We start from the raw sequence: 9,477 nt of genomic DNA on the forward strand, positions 1-9,477 counted from the left end.
AACATTAAAAAATGACTTAAAACGTAAAAAGTCCTTTCCGAGGGTAAAATGATAATTTTAAAATTTTAATAATTAAAAATTTAGAAATTAATAATTAAAATATTAATTAATATAAAGTGAAATCCTAATTAAAATTTAAGTCAATCTAGTAAGACTTAAGACAAGATCCTAAAATTCAAGTTAATCAAGTAAGACATAAGTCAAAATCATAAAATTCAAGTCAATCAAGTAAGACGTAAGTCAAAATCCTAAAGTCAAGTCAATCAAGTGAGACTTAAATCAAAATACTAAATTCTAGTCAATCAAGTGAGACTTAAGTCAAAACCCTAATCAATCTAATAAGATCAAAGTCAAAACCCTAATAAAATTCTAATTAAACTCTAACTCTATCTAAAAGAATTCTAATTAAACTTTAAAACTATTTAAAAGAAACCTAATTAAACTCTAAAACTATCTAATAGAATTCTAATTAAACTATAAACTATCTAATGTAATTCTAATTAAACACTAACTCTATTTTAAAATAATTCTAATTAAACACTAACTCTATTTAAAATAATTATAATTAAACACTAACTCTATCTAAAAAAGCACTTAAAAAAATCTATAAATAAGGGTCCTTACAACCTATTTTCGTATCAAAAAATAAATCCTAAGAAAAGTTGGTCAAAAAGCTTTCCTAGCTTCCCATAAACCCTAATTTTGAAATCCCAACTTTAGCTCAAAAAATACTTAGAAATCCTTCAAAAACACCAAGAAATCCATAAAAAAATCAGAAATATTCAGAACTAAGAAGGAGGTACTTCGTCTTGGAGGTCTGAAGCAAATCCGGTGATAGAATGAAGCGAGGAATACTGTACAAGGAGCTGCTCTATCAGATCTGAGGGAACAAAACCGTTGCATTGCAAAGGTAAATATTTTTATTTCTTATTATTATTATTATTATTTAGGTCTTTTTAGCAATGTAATCATTTTTGGGAATTAGTAGAGACCGACATTTGCCGGGTGGGATTGGTGCCTAACACCTTTCAACCCCGTAATGTGATCCCCGGACTCAGTATTTTTTACTAGATTAGTTGTTTGTTTATCTGTTTCGAGTCAATATTCGGTTCCTAGACCGTAATAATTAAGTGGCGACTCCCAAACCTCAAAGGTCAAAAATGGATCTGTACACCCCGCGGATCGAGGACGCTTTCAGTGGCGACTCCACTAGGGACTATAGAGGATCAGACTTGAAAAATCCTAAGTGTGGGAGCATTGTCAGGATGACCTAGTTTTTTATTATTATTTAGTTTGATATATTTTATTTTATTTTTTTTTTTTGTGGTTTGATTGTGGTTGATTTTGGGTATTGTATTTTTATTTTTTTTTATCCAATTAAAGGTCACTTTTTGATGACCCCTAAATAATGAAAGATTCAAATTGACATATGAAAAGGATGGAATGATGAAGGTTGGGATAGCAACGTTAAAAAGTTTTTACAGAATATTTTAGTGAGAATTAAGTCTGGGCACCTCGTAATAAAATGTAGATCTCATCGAGTAGATTAATTTAGAACCTGAATTCACTTAGTTTCGTTATCGGGAGCCTTGGATATCATCGATGTAAGTTCAAGATTAATCTGTAAATCTAGAATTGTTGCTGAATAAAGGTTGGGACAATAATGTTAAAACGTTTTTACAAAACATTCTAGTGAGAATTAAGTTTGGGCAACTATTAATAAAACGTAGATCTCATCGAGTAGATTAATTTAGAATCTGAATTCACTCAATTTCATTATCGGGGGCCTTGGATATTATTGATGCAAGTTCGTATTAATCTGTAAATCTAGAATTGTTGCTGAAAGAATGTTGGGACAGCAATGTTAAAATATTTTTACAGAACATTCTAGTTAGAATTAAGCCTAAGCACCTATTAGTAAAACGTAGATCTCATCGAGGAGATTGATTTAGAATCTGAATTCACTCGATTTCGTTATCAGGAGCTTTAGATATTATCGATGCAAGTTCGGATTATATTTTCCTAACTCACAGAAAATCTGAATTTATCTAGTGCTAGCACAGTTAGCGTTCCTGATTTATTTTGAGAGAGTGAGCTCATTTGGCACTAGGATCTTTCTTTTGATTTTCTTTTGGGATGTATTTCTAATTTCTTTTATATTTAAAAAAAAAGGGTTCATCGCTCCTCATCTCAACAATTATAATTATATCATCAATGTAATATCTATTGGAATCTCGATTTATTTTGGATCACCCAAAAGTGATCATTGTTTGGACCATAATATTATAGAAATTATGCCTATTGCAATGTTTGGATCTAATCAATTATTTTATGCCATATTCATTGATTGATTTGTCATTGATATATACATGAAATGTGCATTAAACCATATATATATATTTTTAATCTTTCTCGATCAATGTATACATTTTACTTGTATGGTTTAATACCTTTACTTGTATTGGTTTAATTGGACACATGGGCCTATTTATTTGAAAAAGGCGCCGGACACACCCACCTGTTTGCACATACCACTAGCATGTTTATTGCTTTGCACACTTGCATTTCCCATATAGCCAATGTGGCACTACTGCGTGGCCTAATCTCTTCGGAGGTGCGATGTCATTCACGAAAACCACAACTCCAGTCACGTACCTTAGGGTATATAAAACTGGGCCATCAGTACCGTTTGATTAGGTGGCTCTGAAAAGTATATCGATGTACCCAAGCTGGAGCGACCTGAGCCTTTGACCTATTGTAAGCCACACGGTCACATATCCCGTTTGCTGACGTAGTACTCATACGTGGTCGGTTCCCTTGTAGGATGCCAAACTATTTATGAAAGCTACAACTCTTGACTCGTACCCATAAGTATATCAAAGATAATATAACTACATCAATTGCACTTCTTGGTCAAAACCAATGTCTAAGCGAGATCCTGCTCCGATGTACTATCGTACTAAGAAGATAGACTACGTCTATTCTAGAAAATAGGTGATTTAAAAGTTTCTTTACTCAATGAAAGCCCCTCTCGATCCGCGGGGTGCGCGGATCCACTTTTGACCTTTGAGGTTTGGGAGTCGCCACCTAGTTATTACGGTCTAGGAATCGAATTTTGACTCTAAAGAAAAATAAACTAATCTACGAAAGAAAAATACGGGTCCGGGGATCACGTTACGGGGTTGGAAGGTGTTAGGCACCAAGCTCGCCCGACAAACGTCGGTCTCTACTAATTCCCAAATAAAATTACATTGCTAACAAGACCTAAATAATAATAAAAAAATAAAAATACTCACCTTTTCCGAGCGCAACCATTTTATTCCCTCAGATCTGATAAAACCGTTCCTTGTACCGTACTCCTTGCTTCGTTCTATCTCCGGATCTAATTTCTGATCTTCGAGGCAAGGTATCTCTTTCTTAGATCTAGATTCTTCGAATTTTTTTATGGATTTTAGGGTGTTTTTGAAGGACTTCTAGGTATTTTTTAGGCTAAAATCGAAGTATGGGTGTTAGGTAAGGAGTTGGGACTTCAAAATTAGAGTTTTGAGAAGGTTGTGGAGGCTTCTTGACCTACTTTTTCTAGGATTTTTCTTTGATACGAAAATAGGGTGTGGAGGCTCCTATTTATAAAATGTTTTAGAAATATTAAGGTTTGATTAGGGTTTCTTTTAGAGTTTTAATTAGAGTTTTGACTTTGGTCTTATGAGATGGACTCAGTCTTTAGGATTTTAATTTAGGATTTTGACTTTAGTCTTATGAGATTGACTTGATTAGTTTAGATTAGAGTTTTGATTTAGGATTTTGACTTTAGTCTTATGAGATTGATTTGATTAGTTTAGATTAGGATTTTGATTTAGGGTTTTGACTTTAGTCTTATGAGATTGACTTTAGTACTTTGACTTTAGTCTTTCTTGGTTGGCTTTTAATATCTTGACTTTAGTCTTACTTGATTGACTTTAAGGTTGACTTTAGTCTTACTTGATTGACTTTGATTTTTGGAGAACCCTTTTTATTATATCTTTAATTCTTTGGGCTCCCAGATGGAGGGGTCCTTGAATAAATATCTTGGCAACCATCAATAATTTTGCCTGAAAGCCTGATGGATCGATTTTTAGTTTAAATTTTTAAATTAATTTTATTAATGTTTCACTTTACATTATTAATGGTTTATTTATTAATTTCAAAATTTTTAATTATTAAAATTGTAAAATTATCGTTTTACCCCCGGAGATGATTTTTTATGTTTTAAGTCATTTTTCAATGTCCCAAGATGTTTTGGAATTAATTTTTCATTAAGAATTCAATGAGAATGTTGGTTTTTGTCATTTATGAAGGTTTTTGTATGAAATGGTCGTGAACTTTATGAGGGGAATTTTCATAATTTTGTCGAATTCTGTGAAAATTAGCGAAATAATTTGTTTGGTTTCGATTTGTTATTTTATGTTTTAATGAGTTTTCCTAATCGTAACGTAGGTTTTAGGGTTGTTTTGATGTTAGGGGTATTTTGGTAATTTAGTCATTTTTAGTGATTTTTATCCTGAAACTTCTTTTTAGTCTGCAAGATAATGATTTCTATGTTTCTGGTGTCGTATTTTCCTAGCGTAGCGTGATTTCTAAGTTTCGTCAGTTCGAGATACCTCATCCGGATTTCTGAAACATATCTGGTAACAAAATAAAGCATTGGAATAGACATCCATCATTGGAAACCATTGCGATCGGATTGACGAGTTGATTAATCGGGCGAGTACAAAAATGGGGCGTCTACAGATGCCCCTCTTTGGCAGAGGGTTGAAGCAAACTAGTTAGCAAATCTATTTTGGTAGATAGTTCGATATCTGAATGCCAAAGCTAGTAACAGTTCATTTTGTAGCCTGATTTAGCAATTCTTCAGGGTGTTCGGATCCTTGAGGGTAAAACTCTCCCCGAACTAGTAAAATGTCAGGTCCTTGAGCGTGAACTCTCACTGGCAGTGTCAGATCCTTGAATTTTGGAAAATTCTCCTTAACTGATGTAACAACTGTCCAGGTGTGTGGACTCAAAATTTGAGATAGATTTCAAAGAGTTTGAGTAAATCTGAGCACACAAAATGAATATAAATTGAGCTAAACTGAGCATAATTCCGAGAAACCCTCGGTGGTATCTGAGCATAATTCTGAGAAAACCCTTGGCGGCATCTGAGCATAGTTCCAAGAAAACCCTTGCAGGTAACTGAGCATAATTCCGAGAAAACCCTCGGCGGTAACTGAGCATAGTTCCGAGAAAACCATCGGCGGCATCTGAACATAATTCCAAGAAAACCCTTGGCGGCATCTGAGCATAGTTCCGAGAAAACCCTCGGCGGCATATGAGCATAATTCTAAGAAAACCCTTGACGGCATCTGAGCATAGTACCGAGAAAACCCTCGGTGGCATATGAGCATAATTCCAAGAAAACCCTTGGCGGCATCTGAACATAATTCCAAGAAAACCCTTGGCGGCATCTGAGCATAGTTCCGAGAAAACCCTCGGCGGCATCTGAGCATAATTCTGAGAAAACCCTTAGCGGTATCTAAGCATAATTCTGAAAAGACCCTCGACGGCATCTGAGCATAATTCCAAGAAAACCCTTGGCGGCATCTGAGCATAGTTTCGAGAAAACCTTCGGCGGTATCTGAGCATAATTCCAAGAAAACCCTTGACGACATCTGAGCATAATTCCAAGAAAACCCTTGGCGGTATCTGAGCATATTTTAAGAAAACCCTTGGCGGCATCTGAGCATAATTCTGAGAAAAGGTGGTAACTGAGCATGGTTCCAAGAAAACCCTCGACGACATCTGAGCATAATTCCGAGAAAACTCTCGGTGGCATCTGAGCATAATTCCGAGAAAACTCTTGGCGGCATCTGATCATAATTCCGAGAAAGCCCTCGGTGGCAACTAAGCATAATTCCAAGAAAACCCTTGGCAGCATCTGAGCATAGTTCCAAGAAAATCCTTAGCGACATCTGAGCATAATTCCTAAAAAACCCTCGGTGGTAACTGAGCATAGTTCCGAGAAAACCCTCGGCGGCATCTGAGCATAATTTCGAGAAAACCCTAGGCGGCATCTGAGCATAATTCCAAGAAAACCCTTGGCGGCATCTGAGCATAATTTCGAGAAAACCCTCGATGGTAACTGAGCATAGTTCCGAGAAAACCCTCGGCGGCATCTGAGCATAATTCCAAGAAAACCCTTGGCGACATCTGAGCATAGTTCCGAGAAAACCCTCGGCGACATCTGAGCATAATTCCAAGAAAACCCTTGGCGTGATTTGAGCATAATTCCAAGAAAACCCTTGGTGGCATCTGAACATAGTTCCGAGAAAACCATCGGCGGCATCTGAGCATAATTCCAAGAAAACCCTTGGTGGCATCTAAGCATAGTTCCGAGAAAACCCTCGGCGGCATCTGAGCATAATTCCAAGAAAACCCTTGGCGGTATCTGAGCATAATTCCAAGAAAATCCTTGGTGGCATCTAAGCATAGTTTCGACAAAGCCCTCGGCGACATCTGAGCATAATTCCAAGAAAACCCTTGGCGGCATTTGAGCATAATTCCAAGAAAACCCTTGGCGGCATCTGAGCATAGTTCCGAGAAAACCCTCGGCTGCATCTGAGCATAATTCCAAGAAAACCATCGACGGCATCTGAGCATAATTCCGAGAAAGCCCTCGCCGACATCTGAGCATAGTTCCGAGAAAGCCCTCAGCGGTAACTGAGCATAATTCTAAGAAAACCCTTGGCGGCAACTGAGCATAATTTCGAGAGAACCCTCGACGGCATCTAAGCATAATTTCGAGAAAGCCCTCAGCGGCAACTGAGCATAATTCTGAGAAAACCCTCGGCGGTATCTGAGCATAATTCTGAGAAAGCCCTCGACGGCAACTGAGCATAATTTCGAGAAAGCCCTCGGCGGCATCTGGCTGAGTAAAACTGAGAATGAAGGAATAAATTTGGGAAAGAACGATTGAAAATGAAATCTGAAAAAGAGGAGTTGAATTTGGGAATGAATAGATCCGGGACAGAATGAATGCTCTATCTCTGAAGTGAGATCCAAAATGCATTTGTTGGAAACTCAGGGTTTTATCCAAAAATTTTATGAATTTAAAACCTGAGTTTTTATTTCTTTTGAACCTCCAAAGTTTTTCGAAAAACTGTTATCAAGAGGGTAACCTTAAGTTTGGGGTTCTCATTATCATTGCTCAAAAATAAAATGCCCCTAATTTGACAATGAACATGGCATTGAAGATAATTGAACACATCATGCAAAAATAAAAAAAAATGCCCCTAGTATAAGGGGGAAAAGTTATATTAAAGAAGAAAGAAAATGCCCCTTGTATGAAGGTTTGAAATATTTGATTATCACAAGCGCAATAAAGATCCAACTTTTAATTTTGATTAATTTTATTGAAGATTTTGAGTCAGGCTCAAGAGAACAAAATATTTTCTTTCGGGACTCATCATAGAATTCACCCTTTTCTCCATTGGTTCACTTGAGGAACTAAACATTTTCAGATCGATCGTAGGCAAGATACTTGTGGCTTCTGAGTCTATGCCTGGTTTAAGCTAGTATTGAACTTGATTATTCGGACTTCTAATGCTTCAGCTCGGACCCCTCTCAGCTTCGGATCTTCTTCTATTTTTCTTTGTTGCTCTAACTTTTGCCTAGATCGCCTTTTCAGGTTTTCAATCTATCAAACTAGCTTGCTCTAGCTTTTGCCTAGATCGCCTTTTCAGATTTTCGATCTAGCGAGCTTTTCTTTTTTTTTTTCTTGGCTCTGATTGTTGCCAAAGTTGTCCTTTCAGATTTTCAACCTGGCGAGCTTGCCTTAATTTTTGCTTAAGTCACCCTTTTCGGATTTTCAACTTAGCAGGCTTCATCATTTTTTTATCTTTTTCTTCTCCTCTGAACTTCTAGAGTTACTGTCTGATCATGCTTTGCTATCTTCCTTGACATTTTGTACGGTACTCAGGAGGACTTTTATAGGTAAGCTTAGGACTGGGTATAAAAAGAAAGGAATTTTGAGGCTCAAAAACCCAAATGCCCCTTGTGTGGCATTTCCTTTTAAATTGTTTTCTTTTTCCTTAAATTTTCTTCCCCATTTTGGATTTCTTTTTCTTTTGAATTTTATCTTGATTTTTTATTGTGTGGGGAAATAGATTTTTTTTATTTTGATGTGGTCGGGCCTAAAGTAACTTCTCAGGTTGCCTATGTACCCTAGAATTTTGGGATCAGACCAAAACGTAGTTCGAAGCTTTCCTTCCCTAGGTTAGGTGATCGGGCTGAAAAAGAAAAAAGGCATAATTTTTCTTTTTGAAAAGGCTACAAAGGGGTTGAGAAAGGATATGTTGAACCAGGTAGCTGGGTAATATAAGGAATGATTCGGCCAAAGATGGCCTCCTTAAATGTATTACCGTTTGATTTGGTCAAGGCTGGTTGGTTCTGGTAATTCGATTCCATCATGATTTTGAAGTCTGACAGCTTTTCCTGGTAATATTTCCTTGACGATGAATGGACCTCCCCAATTTGGTTTGAACTTCCCTCTAGGGTCAAAGATAGGTGCCCGATTCTATTTGAGTACTAAGTCCCCGACTTGTAAGTGACGGGCCTTGATCTTTTTGTCAAATGCGCGGGCGACACTTCTTTGATAAGCTTGCACGTGGTACAACTCTCTTAGTCATTTTTCTTCGATCAAATTCAATTCTTCATACTGTTGGCGAACCCAATCTGCTTCTGACAACTGATTTTCTAATAAGACCCTGAGAGACAGAATTTCCATTTCAATTGGCAAGACTGCTTCCATGCCGTATATTAAGGAGTAAGGAGTAGCTCCAGTGGAGGATCGAATTGAGGTTCGATATGCCCATAATGCAAATGGTAATTTTTCTAACCAATCTCGATGTGATTGACACATTTTCCTGAGGATAGTTTTAATATTCTTATTAGCTGCTTCGACTGCTCCATTAGTCTGAGGGCGGTAAGGAGATGATTTTTGGTGTGAGATTTTGAACTTTGAACACAATTTGATAACCTCAGCTTCGAAGTGTGACCTGTTATCAGAGATCAACTCCGAAGGTACCTCATATCGACTAATGATATTTGTTTGAATGAACTTTGCAACTCGAGACGCAGTGAGGACAGCACAAGAGGCAGCTTCGAGCCATTTGGAAAAATAATCGATGGCAACTAGAATGTATTCATTCCCGTTTGATGCCTTAGGCAATATTTTACCAATAATGTCAATTTCCCAGACTGAGAATAGCCATGGTGAAGTCAGACCCACTAATTGAGATGGTGGCACATGTATAAGGTTCGCATGTATTTGGCACTTATGACAGGTTTTGACCATGTGATGACAATCTGTTTCCATCGTGGGCTAGTAGTAACCTTGTCTCATAATTTTCTTAGCTAACATTTTCCCACTCATGTGTGGGCCACATTCTCCTGAATGTAGTTCAA

The sequence above is a fragment of the Akebia trifoliata genome, chromosome 12 (genome assembly GCF_017979445.1).
Source record: "Akebia trifoliata isolate Shusen 1 chromosome 12, ASM1797944v1, whole genome shotgun sequence".
NCBI lineage: Eukaryota > Viridiplantae > Streptophyta > Magnoliopsida > Ranunculales > Lardizabalaceae > Akebia > Akebia trifoliata.